This window comes from Triticum aestivum, chromosome 3B, assembly GCF_018294505.1.
Source record: "Triticum aestivum cultivar Chinese Spring chromosome 3B, IWGSC CS RefSeq v2.1, whole genome shotgun sequence".
NCBI lineage: Eukaryota > Viridiplantae > Streptophyta > Magnoliopsida > Poales > Poaceae > Triticum > Triticum aestivum.
Window position 1 is genome coordinate 576,267,495 of NC_057801.1, and position 13,917 is coordinate 576,281,411.

Below are 13,917 nucleotides of genomic sequence, written 5' to 3' on the forward strand. Positions count from 1 at the left end.
GTGCAATATCATGCATAATTTCTTTTTATAAGGAATGAGATATTGCACTAGCACTAGCACCCATATCACATAAGCCATGATAACAATGATCCCCTATTTTAACAGAAATAACAGGCATGCCTACAACAGGTCTATGTTTATTCTTTGTATCTGGTCTAGCAATTCTAGCAGCTTCATCACAGAAGTAAATAACATGCCCATCAATATTATCAGCCAAGAGATCTTTAACCATAGCAATACTAGGTTCAATTTTAATTTGCTCAGGTGGTGTAGGCGTTCTAGTATTACTCTTACGAACCACAATTGAAGCTTTAGCATGATCCTTTATCCTAACAGGGAAAGGTGGTTTCTCAATATAAGTAGTAGGAACAATAGGATCATTATAAGTGATAGTCTTTTCTTCAACTGTAATAGGTGCAACTACTTTTACTTCAATGGGAGGATTATATTTAAACCACTTCTCCTTAGGGAGGTCAACATGAGTAGCAAATGATTCACAGAAAGAAACTACTATCTCAGAGTCAAGTCCATATTTAGTTCTAAATTCACGGAAGACATTGGTATCCATAAAAGATTTAATACAATCAAAATTAGGCATCATACCTGACTCCTTACCTTCGTCGAGATCCCAATCTTCAGAGTTGCGTTTAATTCTTTCCAATAAATCCCATCTGAATTCAATAGTCTTCATCATAAAAGACCCAGTACAAGAAGTATCGAGCATGGAGCGACTATTGAGAGAAAGCCGAGCATAAAAATTTTGAATAGTCATTTCTCTTGAGAGCTCGTGATTGGGGCATGAATATAACATTGACTTAAGCTTTCCCCCAAGCTTGAGTGATGCTTTCTCCTTCGCGAGGCCAAAAATTATATATATAATTATGATCACGATGAACAAGATGCATAGGATAAAACTTCTGATGAAATTCCAATTCCAATCGGTTGTAGTTCCATGATCCCATATCATCACATAGCCTAAACCATGTCAATGCCTATCCCTTCAAAGATAAAGGGAAGACCTTCTTCTTTATAACATCGTCGGGCATTCCTGCAAGCTTAAATAATCCACAAACTTCATCCACATAGATTAGGTGTAAATCGGTATTTCAAAGTAAACATTTTCAGTAGGTTCAGTAGGTTGATGAGCAACTCTTTGCTCTACTGGTCAGGGTAAAGATACCCCGAACAAGCCCCTCAAAGGATTATGTTCCATAGTAACAAGTGACAGTAAATTTCAGCACACTATATAAATTTTTCCTTACCAAGTTCCACTTACCAAAGGCGCTTCACTCCCCGGCAACGGCGCCAGAAAAGAGTCTTGATGACCCACAAGTGTAGGGGATCTATCGTAAACCTTTCGATAAGTAGGAGTGTCGAACCCAACAAGGAGCAGAAGGAAATGACAAGCGGTTTTCAGTAAGGTATTCTCTGCAAGCACTGAAATTATCAGTAACAAATAGTTTTATGATAAGGTAATTCGTAACAGGTAACGAGTAATGAAAGTAAATAAGGTGCAGCAAGGTGGCCCAATATTTTTTGTAGCAAAGGACAAGCCTGGACAAATTCTTATATGGAGAAAAACGCTCCCGCTTACCGTCAAGCTAGTTTTCATCACGCTCATATGATTCGCGTTCGTTACTTGGATAATTTGATATGTAGGTGGACTGGTGCTTGGGTACTACCCTTTCTTGGACAAGAATCCCACTTATGATTAACCCCTATTGCAAGCATCCGCAACTACAAAAGAAGTATTAAGGTAAACCTAACCATTGCATGAAACATATGGATCCAAATCAGCCCCTTACAAAGCAATGCATAAACTAGGCTTTAAGCTTCTGTCACTCTAGCAACCCATCATCTACTTATTACTTCCCAATGCCTTCCTCTAGGCCCAAACAATGGTGAAGTGTCATGTAGTCGACGTTCACATAACACCACTAGAGGAAAGACAACATACATCTCATCCAAATATCAAATGAATACCAAATTCACATGACTACTTATAGCAAGACTTCTCCCATGTCCTCAGGAACAAACATAACTACTCACAAATCATATCCATGTTCATAATAAGAGGGGTATTAATATGCATTAAGGATCTGAACATATGATCTTCCATCGAATAAACCAACTAGCATCAACTACAAGGAGTAATCAACACTACTACTGACCCACAGGTACAAATCTGAGGTTTTGAGACAAAGATTGAATACAAGAGATGAACTAGGGTTTGAGAGGAGATGGTGCTGGTGAAGATGTTGATGGAGATTGACCCCCTCCTGATGAGAGGATCGATGGTGATGACGATGATGATGATTTCCCCCTCCCGGAGGGATGTTTCCCCGGCAGAACAGCTCCGCCGGAGCCCTAGATTGGTTCCGCCAAGGTTCCGCCTCGTGGCGGCGGTGTTTCATCCCGAAAGCTTGCTTATGATTTTTTTTCAGGATAAAAGATTTCATATAGTAGAAGATGGTCACCGGAAGGCTGCCAGGGGGCCCACGAGGCAGGGGGTGCGCCCCACCCTCGTGGACGGTGGGTGGTCCCCCTCTGGTATTTCTTCCACACAGTATTTTTTATTAATTCCAAAAATGACTTTCGTGGAGTTTCAGGACTTTTGGAGATGTGCAGAATAGGTCTCTAATATTTGCTCCTTTTCCAGCCGAGAATTCCAGCTGCCGGCATTCTTCCTTCATGCAATCCTTGTAAAATAAGAGAGAATAGGCATAATGTAATAAATATCGATATAAAAGCATGATGCAAAATGGACCTATCAGGAGGCCGGCCACCAAGGGGCGCGCCAAGGGGGGAGTCCTACTAGGTAGGACTCCACTCCTAGTAGGATCCCCCCTTTTCCTTTCTCATCGGAGGGGGAAAAGGAAGGAGAGGAAGAGGGAATGGGGGCGCCGCCCGCTGCCCTAGTCCAATTCGGACTGCCATGGGGGGGCACCCCTTGCGGCCCTCCTCTCTCTCTCTACTAAGGCCCATGTAGGCCCAATATTTCCCCAGGGGGTTCCGGTAACCCCTCGGTACTCTAGTAAAATACCCGAACCACTCGAAACCATTTCGATGTCCGAATACTACCTTCCAATATATCAATCTTTACCTCTCGACCATTTCGAGACTCCTCGTCATGTCCGTGATATCATCCGGGACTCCGAACAAACTTCGGTCACCAAAAACACATAACTCATAATATAAATCGTCATCAAATGTTAAGCGTGCGGACCCTACCGGTTCGAGAACTATGTAGACATGATCGAGACACATCTCCGATCAATAACCAATAGCGGAACCTGGATGCTCATATTGGTTCCTACATATTCTACGAAGATCTTTATCGGTCAAACTGCATTAAGAACATACGTTATTCCCTTTGTCATCGGTATGTTACTTGCCCGAGATTCGATCGTCGGTATCCTCATACCTCGTTCAATCTTGTTACCGGCAAGTCTCTTTACTCGTTTCGTAATGCATCATCCCATAACTAACTCATTAGTCACATTGCTTGCAAGGCTTATAGTGATGTGCATTACCGAGAGGGCCCAAAGATACCTCTCCGATACACGGAGTGACAAATCCTAATTTTGATCTATGCCAACCCAACAAACACCTTCGGAGACACCTATAGAGCATCTTTATAATCACCCAGTTACGTTGTGCCATTAGATAGCACACAAGGTGTTCCTTCGGTATTCGGTAGTTGCATAATCTCATAGTCATAGGAATATTTATAAGTCATGAAGAAATCAGTAGCAATAAAACTTAACGATCATTATGCTAAGCTAACGGATGGGTCTTGTCCATCACATCATTCTCCTAATGATGTGATCACGTTCATCAAATGACAACACATGTCTATGGTCAGGAAACTTAACCATCTTTGATCAACGAGCTAGTCAAGTAGAGGCATACCAGGGACATGGTGTTTTGTCTATGTATTCACACATGTATCATGTTTCCGGTTAATACAGTTCTAGCATGAATAATAAACATTTATCATGATATAAGGAAACATAAAATAACAACATTATTATTGCCTCTAGGTCATATTCCTTCAGTCTCCCACTTGCACTAGAGTCAATAATCTAGTTCACATCGCCATTAAAGCACGGTTCCCGCCAGGAGATATACCCATATCTACTCAAATCATCTTTGCAGGTCAGAAAATAACGATACCCGCCAGGAGCCACAACACTCATCGGACTGCATACATCGGTATGTATATTTCTAATAAGTCATTATCTCATTTCGTTGTTCTGGAGAACGGAGTTTTAGTCATCTTGCCCATAAAGCACGGTTCGCAAGTATCAAATGATTCATAATCAAGTGAATCAAAAAGTCCATATGCATGGAGTTTCTTCATGCGCTTTACACCAATATGACCTAAATGGCAGTGCCACATGTATGTTGCACTATCATTATCAAATTTGCATCTTTTGGCATCAATATTATGAATATGTGTATCGCTTTGATCGAGATTCAATAAACCATTAACATTGGGTGTATGACAATAGAAGGTTTTATTCATGTAAACAGAATAACAATTATTCTCTGTCTTAAATGAATAACCGTATTGCAATAAACATGATCCTATATTGTTCATGCTCGACGCAAACACCAAATAACATTTATTTAGGTTCAACACTAATCCCGAAAGTATAGGGAGTGTGCGATGATGATCATATCAATCTTGGAACCACTTCCAACACACATCGTCACTTCACCCTCAGCTAGTCTCTATTTATTCTGCAACTCCTGTTTCGAGTTACTAATCTTAGAAACCAAATAAGTATCAAATACCCAGGGGCTACTACGAGCACTAGTAAGGTACACATCAATAACATGTATATCAAATATACCTTTGTTCACTGATACGTCTCCGATGTATCTATAATTTTTGATTGTTCCATGCTATTATATTATCTGTTTTGGATGTTTAATAGGCATTTATATGCTATTATATATTATTTTTGGGACTAACCTATTAACTGATAACCCAGTGCCGGTTTCTGTTTTTTTTGCCTATTTTAGAGTTTCGCAGAAAAGGAATACCAAACGGAGTCCAAATGAAATGAAACTTTCGCGATGATCTTTCTTGGACCAGAAGGAAACCAGAAGAGTTGGAGATGAAGTCGGAGACGCAGCGAGGCGGCCACGAGGCAGGAGGGTGCGCCCCAGGGGGTAGGGCGCGCCCCCTACCTCGTGGGCCCCTCGGGGGTCTCCTGACCTAGCTCTTTCGCCTATATATACCCTTATACCCTAAAAACATCCAGGGGAGCCACTAAACCACTTTTCCACTGCCGCAACCTTCTGTACCCGTGAGATCCCATCTAGGGGCCTTTTCCGGCATCCTGCCTGAGGGGGATTCGATCACGGAGGGCTTCTTAATCAACACCATTGCATCTCCAATGATGCATGAGTAGTTTACCACAGACCTACGGGTCCATAGCTAGTAGCTACATGGCTTCTTCTCTCTCTCCTTGATTCTCAATACCATGTTCTCCTCGATGTTCTTAGAGATCTATTCGATGTAATATTATTTTGCGGTGTGTCTGCCGAGATCCGATGAATTGTGGATTTATGATCAGATTATTTATGAATATTATTTGGTTCATCTCTCAATTCTTATATTCATGATTTGATATCTTTGCAAGTCTCTTCGAATTATCAGCTTAGTTTGGCCTACTAGATTGATCTTTCTTGCAATAGGAGAAGTGCTTAGCTTTGGGTTCAATCTTAAGGTGTCCTTTCCCTGTGACAATAGGGGCAGCGAGGGACGTATTGTATTGTTGCCATCGAGAATAAAAACATGGGGTTTTCATCATATTGCTTGAGTTAATTCCTCTACATCATGTCATCTTACTTAATGCATTACTTTGTTCTTTATGAACTTAATACTCTAGATGCAGGCAAGAGTCAGTCGATGTGTGGAGTAATAGTAGTAGATGCAGAATCGTTTCGGCCTACTTGACACGGATGTGATGCCTATGTTCATGATCATTGCCTTAGATATCGTCATAATTTCACTTTTCTATCAATTGCTTGGCAGTAATTTGTTCACCCACCGTAATATTTGCTATCTTGAGAGAGGCCACTAGTGAAACCTATGGCCCCCGGGTCTCTTTTCCATTATATTGAATCTCTTTTACATCTTACTAGTTTCCGATGTACAATTTTGCAATTTTACTTTCCAATCTATAAACCAAAAATACCAAAAATATTTACTTTACCGTTTATCTATCTCTATCAGATCTTACTTTTGCGAGTGACCGTGAAGGGATTGACAACCCCTTTATCGCGTTGGGTGCAAGTTGTTGATTGTTTGTGCAGGTATTCGGTGACTTGTGCGTTGTCTCCTACTGGATTGATACGTTGGTTCTCAAACTGAGGGAAATACTTACAGCACTTTGTTGCATCACCCTTTCCTCTTCAAGGAAAAACCCAACGCAAGCTCAAGAGGTAGCATTCACTTTGCCATCCTTCTTATCCTCCAAATATTTGGGGTAGTTCCGCTTCAAGTGACCATTTCCTTTGGAGTAGTAGCACTCAGTTTCAAGCTTAGGTTTAGCTTTGGGCTTCTTCACTGGAGTGGCAACTTGCTTGTCATTCTTCTTGAAGTTCCCTTTCTTTCCCTTTGCCTTTTTTCTTGAAACTAGTGGTCTTGTTTAATCATCAACACTTGATGTTTTTCTTGATTTCTACCTTCGTCGATTTCAGCATCACGAAGAGCTCGGGAATCGCTTTCGTCATCCCTTGCATATTATAGTTCATCACAAAGTTCTAGGAACTTGGTGATGGTGACTAGAGAACTCTGTCAATCACTATCTTATCTAGAAGATTAACTCCCACTTGATTCAAGCGATTGTAGTACCCAGACATTCTGAGAACATGCTCACTAGCTGAGCTATTCTCCTCCATCTTTTAGGCGAAGTACTTGTCAGAGGTCTCATACCTCTCGACACGGGCATGAGTTTAAAATACCAATTTCAGCTCTTGGAACATCTCATATGCTTCGTGGTGTTCAAAATGTTTTTGAAGTCCCGATGCTAAGCTGTAAAGCATGGTGCACTAAACTATCAAGTAGTCATCAATTGAGCTAGCCAAACGTTCATAATGTCTGCATCTGCTCCTGCAATAGGTCTGCCACCTAGCGGTGCATCAAGGACATAAATCTTCTATGCAGCAATGAGGATAATCCTCATATCACGGACCCAGTCTGCATCATTGGTACTAACATCTTTCAACTTATTTTTCTCTAGGAACATATCAAAAATAAACGAGGAGCTACATCGCGAGCTATTGATCTACAACATAATTTGCAAATACTATCAGGACTAAGTTCATGATAAATTAAAGTTCAATTAATCATATTACTTAAGAACTCCCACTTAGATAGACATCCCTCTAGTCATCTAAATGATACGTGATCCAAATCAACTAAACCATGTCCGATCATCACGTGAGATGGAGTAGTCTTCAATAGTGAACATCACTATGTTGATCATATCTACTATATGATTCACGTTCGACCTTTCGGTCTCCAGTTGAAAGAACATGCAGTGCCCCCATGTTTGGTTTTGGTAATTGATGACAATCTCTATGGACTAATGGTTGTCTTGAGTTATATTTGAAGGATTTTTCCATAGGATTTTCTTGAAGTCCATGTGTTGGTTTCAAGGAGTTTATGAGTTGACCAAGGTGCTATTAAGGAATTATCCAAAGATTGGTCATGCGAGTGTTGAGCTTATTGCAAGCATGTCTTGAAGAAGAAGGTTGTGTGATCATTCATGTTTACCTTCAATACATCATCCAAATGAAGAGAGTTGCAAAGATTCAAGGTTGATCAAGACTAAGTCAATAGTGAATCAAGTTGATTAACTCACAAAGCGTAGAAGATGTACCGAGAGGGATCAAGTGATCCCTTGGTATGGTAAGCATTGTCCATTGCACTTTGTGTACTAACCCATGGTCTATGTGAGAGTTCTATGTGGGGTTAGGTACGTATCCATGGGCTTGCATCCATAGGAAGATATCATACAACCCATGGAAAGGATGACATCAAGTGGTGATCGTCATCAAGATTGCCGTGTGCAAGTTCAAGTGGAGCATCACGAAGATATCAAGTGCTTGAATCTTGCCATCCATTGTGGTGTCAATGGACTTGTGAAGATGAGCCGAAGAGTGGCTCACCCATAGTGGACTATGGGGGAGCAATCATCTAGTCTTCATCGAGCCAACGCAATCAAGAAAGGTGGTCCAACTTGAGGGAGTGAAGATCGTCATCATCTAGCTCAAGTGGACCATGTGCAAGGCAAAGGTTTGCCCTTGATAGGTTTTCTATTTTACCGGTCTCATGGTAGTTGTGGGAGACCGGGTTATAGGATCGATTGCCGTACTATCAAGGGGGGCTCTCGATGAGTTGCTTGATCGTATCGTTCGTAGAGAGCTCAAACCATTGCATCCTTGCATCATGTTTCTTGGTTCTTGTTTGATTCTCTTTGTAAGTCTTAGAGCTTATGGTCATATTGATGACAAGCTTGAGTTCATCGAAAATGGAGTTTGCATGCGTCTTCTATGATGTTTTCGGTGTTGGAGGTTTTACCGGTCTTCTCCGAGGAAGGGTTCTCACCATTTTCTTTTGGGCCTTTTCTCATTTGATTATTATTGGTATTTCTATCAAGATTGTGTTATCCCTTGTCATTAGCTTTCCAACAAACTTGGTTTCGTTGAATTCGGAGTCTGTTTGCAAAAGTTGTGGCTGTTTTGGTAAAGGCTGCAGCAGTACTACCGCGACTAGAGCGGATGTAATTTTTTACTACCGCTCCAGAGCAGTACTACCGCGGCTCCTGAGCGGTAGTACCGCTCCAGAGCAGTACTACCGCGGCTCCTAAGCGGTAGTACCGCTCCGGACCAAAATCTCGTGTTTTGATCAGCGGAAGTAGGCACGGAAGTATTTTTTTAGTACCGCTCGCAAGCAATAGTACCGCTACCACTTGCGGTAGTACCGTGAGGTCGAGCAGTAGTACCGTGAGGACGAGCGGTAGTACCGCTCCGGCGGTTCTACTGGCCTTTTGCCTCCTCTCTGTTGTTTTTCAAAGGGGTACTACCTCTCTAGCGGTAGTACCGCTCCTTGGAGCAGTAGTACCGCTCTGTGCGGGCTGTGAGCATAACGGTTGGATTTTTCCCACCTATAAAATGGGTCTTCTTCCCCGATGAACCTTATCCTTTGAGCTCGTGTTCTTCCCCCATTTTTGACCTTCTTCGAGCTTGCTAACTCTCAATCCCTCCAATGATTCTTGCTAGTTCTTGAGGGAAAAGAGAGAGGAGATCTAGATCCACATTTCCACCAATCACTTTCTCCTCTAAGTGAGGGGAACCCCTTGGATCTAGATCTTGGAGTTCTTCGTGTTCTTCTTTCGTTCTTCCTCTCATTTTCCTCCCTAGCATTAGTTGCTTCGGTGGGATTTGGGAGAGAAGGACTTGGGCACTCCGTGTGCCCTTTTGAGTTCTCCACGTGATACGTGGAAGTACAAGTTGAGAAGCTTATTACTCTTGGGTGCTTGGTGCCCTTGAGCTTGTTCCTCTTGGGTGCTTGGGCGCCCTAGACGGTTGGTGGTGTTCGGAGCTCAATCATTGTGGTGTAAAGCTCTGAGCAAGCGTCGGGGTCTCCAATTAGGTTGTGGAGATCGTCCCGAGCAATTTGACGGGTTCCGGTGACCGCCCCCAAGGGTTGCCAAAGTGTACGGGTTCGGTGACCGCCCCCAAGGGTCGCCATTTGTACGGGTTCGGTGACCGCCCTCAAGGGTCCCTTAGTGGAATCACGGCATCTTGCATTGTGCGAGGGCGTGAGGAGATTACGGTGGCCCTAGTGGCTTCTTGGGGAGCATTGTGCCTCCACACCGCTCCAAACGGAGATTATCATCCGCAAGGGTGTGAACTTCGGGATACATTGTCGTCTCCGCGTGCCTCGGTCATCTCTTACCCGAGCCCCTTTACTTATGCACTTTACTTTGTGATAGCCATATTGTTCTTTGTCATATATCTTGCTATCACATAGTTGCTTATCTTGCTTAGCATAAGTTGTTGGTGCACATAGGTGAGCCTAGTTGTTGTAGGTTTTGTGCTTGACAAATTAACCGCTAGGTTTATTCCGCATTTTTTCAAGCCTTTACCGTAATTATTTTAAAATGCCTATTCACCCCCCCTCTAGGCGACATCCACGATCTTTCAATTGGTATCAGAGCCTCGTCTCTCTTTGTTGGGCTTAACCGCCTAGAGAGTAAAGATGTCGACTAGGGGATTAGGATTCTATGACACTCTTAGTTTCGATGGCACAAATTTTGATGTTTGGGTAATTCGCATGCTTAATCTCTTTAGGGTCATGGACCCAAATTTAGAGCAAATTGTAGATATGGGTTTTTCTCCTCCAAAGGATCCCCAAAGATTATCTTTAGAGGATGAGAAAAACTCTTATCTCAATGCTCAAGCCTCTAATGTGCTTTTCGATGCTTTGAGCAATGTAGTTATATTTCAACTCATGTCGTTCCGGGATGCTCATGAGTTATGGACAAAGCTTCAAGATAAATATGGTGTGTCCAAGATTTGTGGGGATGGTTGTTCTCCCTCCACCTCCGGTCATATAGTCTTCTCAACTTCTTCTACTTCACCTACATGTGGTTTGCCACAAGGTAATGATATGGTGAGTAGTGTTGTTCATTGTAATGATGATAGTATGCTTATTGTGGATGATCCTTCATCACTATATTATTGCAATGCTCCCTCTTTGGGCTTTAACACTTCGAGCACTCCAAATGTTTCACGTGCTTGTGTTGATAGTCCTTGCATATCATGTAGAAATTGCTTGACTAAATATCATGATGATATGCTTGCTATGTCTTATTGCGATGATAAAAATGCATCTATTTCCTCGAATTGTTGTGCTAACAATGTAGAGGAAACCGAACACTCCATGGAACAAGATGTGGTGTTTAATGGTGTCTCAAGGGATCCTACATCATCATCTATTGCGTTTTGCCTTATGGCTAAGGCATCAAAGGTATCTCCTACTTTGTACCCCAATATGTCTCTTGATGATGATGTTGATGCTAATGATGATGAGGATAATGATGAAGAGAATGATAATGTTGCCTCCTTAAAAATTAAGGGGGAAATGGTTTTTAAAGCTCTTCATAAAAATAAAATTGCTCGTTCCAACTTCATGGAAATTATGTCCATTGCTATTGAGAGCAAGAAATACATTGAGGAGTTGGAATCTCATCTAGAGGAGCATGAGTCCACCATTGAGAAAATGGAAGCTCATGGGCGTGATTATGCAAATGAGATCGCGGAGCTATCTCAAGCTCTTTAACACGAACAAACCACCTCCGAATCTCTTGAGGAGACTTTTGCTCTAGAATTATCTAGAGTGAGGGAATCTCATGATAGAGCTCTTGAGGTGGCCAATGATTTCAAAACTAAAAATGCTAAGCTTGAAGTTTCTCATGCTAGACTCCTTGAGGATTTTGAGCACCTCGAAAATGGCTCAAGGGTCATCAAGGGTGAGCTCATCAAACTCACCGAGTCTCATGCCCAACTTGAAGCTTCTTATTTAAAAGAGCTTGCCAAGTTGTCCTCTCCTATTGTTGTAAATGATGATGCTTGTGCTACTAATTCTATTACTTGTGAAGCATCCATTTTGAAGGAGAATGTTGAGCTACGGGCTCAACTTGAGGTGCTATCTTGCAATTATGGGAAATTTGAAGAAAGTCATGAAAAGCTCTCAAGCTCTCATGATGATCTTCTAGTATCCCATAGTGTGCTAAAGATAGCTCATGAGGCCATGATTGCTATGGTAACATCTAGTGAGCCTCATGTGGATACTAGCACTACTTCTAGTCAAAATAGTATATTGCCATGTGCTAGTCCTTGTAATTCATCTACTCACAATGTTGGTACATCTTGTGATGAATTGCTTTCCTTGCCTTGTTGCTCTAATGATGAAGCTTATACTTCCTCTAGTACTTGTGTTGAGACTAACCATGTAGAGGAAATCAAAGAGCTCAAGGCCCAAGTCACTTCTTTGAAGAAAGACTTGGAAAAGTGTCATGAAGGGAAGGCCACACTCAACAATATCTTGAGTGTGCAAAAATCCCCCAATGACAAAGGTGGACTTGGATTCAACTCCAACAAGAAGAAGAAGTCCAAGTTGAACAAGAAGAAGGGCCAAGAACAAGTCAAGAATTCGGCCAAGATTGTTTGCTTCAAGTGCAAAGTTGAAGGGCATCATGTTAGATCTTGCCCATTGAAGAAGAAGGCCATTAGTGTCAAGCAACAAGGGAAGAGGGCACAAGTTCAATCTCATGCTCAACATCAAGTTGAAGAAAGGCCTCTTCCCAAGAAGACTCAAGTTAATGCTTCTCAAATTGAGAAATCAAGTGAGAAGAAAGTGAAGAGTAGACGTTGCTACTTATGTCGTGAGAAAGGTCACGTCGCTTCTTCATGCACTAGTGGTAACTTATCCAACCCAATTATTATTGATGATATCTATTATCTTGGTAAGGATAAGGTTGGCAATGTGTTTGCCAAGTTTGTTGGTACTCAAAGTGGTGTCAAGCAAAGAACCATTTGGGTAGCCAAACCTATTGTGACTAACCTCTTAGGACCCAACTTGGTTGGGGACCAACAAGCTCAAACTTGATCAATAGGTGTTGTTGGAGGGCATTGGAGACTTGGCTACATTATGAAGAATTAAGGGGACTTCATCACTCTTATTGTCTCAAGCCAAGTCAATTGAATCATCAAGTCTATATCTTATATCCAATGTGCCTCCTTGCGGTAACTTGTACTTAAATTGCTTACAGTGAAAGTTACTTGCCCCCTTGCATGTTTTGGTTTTGTTCCTTGCATGTGTTTGTATATGATGTGTCTCCAAATTGCCTTTGTGTATGTTGGTTTGCACACCATGCACTTGTGTGTCGTTCGTTGAGCCTTAGTGCATCTTGTTTATTTCTTAGTTGGATCTTGTGAGAGATTAATGGAATATCCATTATGGGGGAGTGGTGTGCTTTGTGCACCTCACAATCCTATAAATGTGTGCACATGAGTAATACCATCTAGTATTGATATTTCTAGATTATCTAGTCGCTAGGTGGTATATCTCCCATGAGAAATTCAAATTCTAAAAATTCCATTGATTATCTCGTGTTGGATCCTCTTATTGCCTCTTGTTAAGTTTTCTTCATTGGTATCACATTATGGGGGAGTAATATGCTAAGTATATTACTAGCCTAGAAAATGTGTACATTTGAGATGTTGTCACCTAGTGTTGATATTGTAGATTATCTTGTTCCTAAGTGGCATGTTAGCTCTACAAGTTGCAATTTGCTTGTGTGAGGTGTGAAGATGATGTTGGATATCCTTGCTATCTACCACTGGGAATTCTTTCCATCTACTTCTTGTCTTTTGACAATTGGTAGTCATTTATGTGTGGTAGAATTTATTGATCATCTTTACATTGGCTTTTGTTTTACTTGCCTTTTCTCTTGCCAAGGTTTGTGTCAACTCCCGTTGTCTTCCATACCACTTGTGGATCTTGTTTATTTCTTGTTCTTGTCTAGTGTTTTCTAGATATAGTGAAAGCGGTGATCCCACCTTGTGCATTTTGTATCCAAATACAAATCCTATATAATGCACAACTCGTGGGGGAGCTATTCTATTTTCTTCAGAACACTCTTCTTGTGATCCTTATCAAGTGTGTTTTGGTGGAAGGCAAGCCATTTCTTTTTGGTACTTTGTGCCATCATGAAACTTTGTTGAGAGCTTGGTTTGTTTGGAACCATCCTCTCTTTGGGAGTTTGACATCTTTAGTTTAGTGTGTATCCATGGATATCTCATTCCTTGATGTATCTTTAATGATAT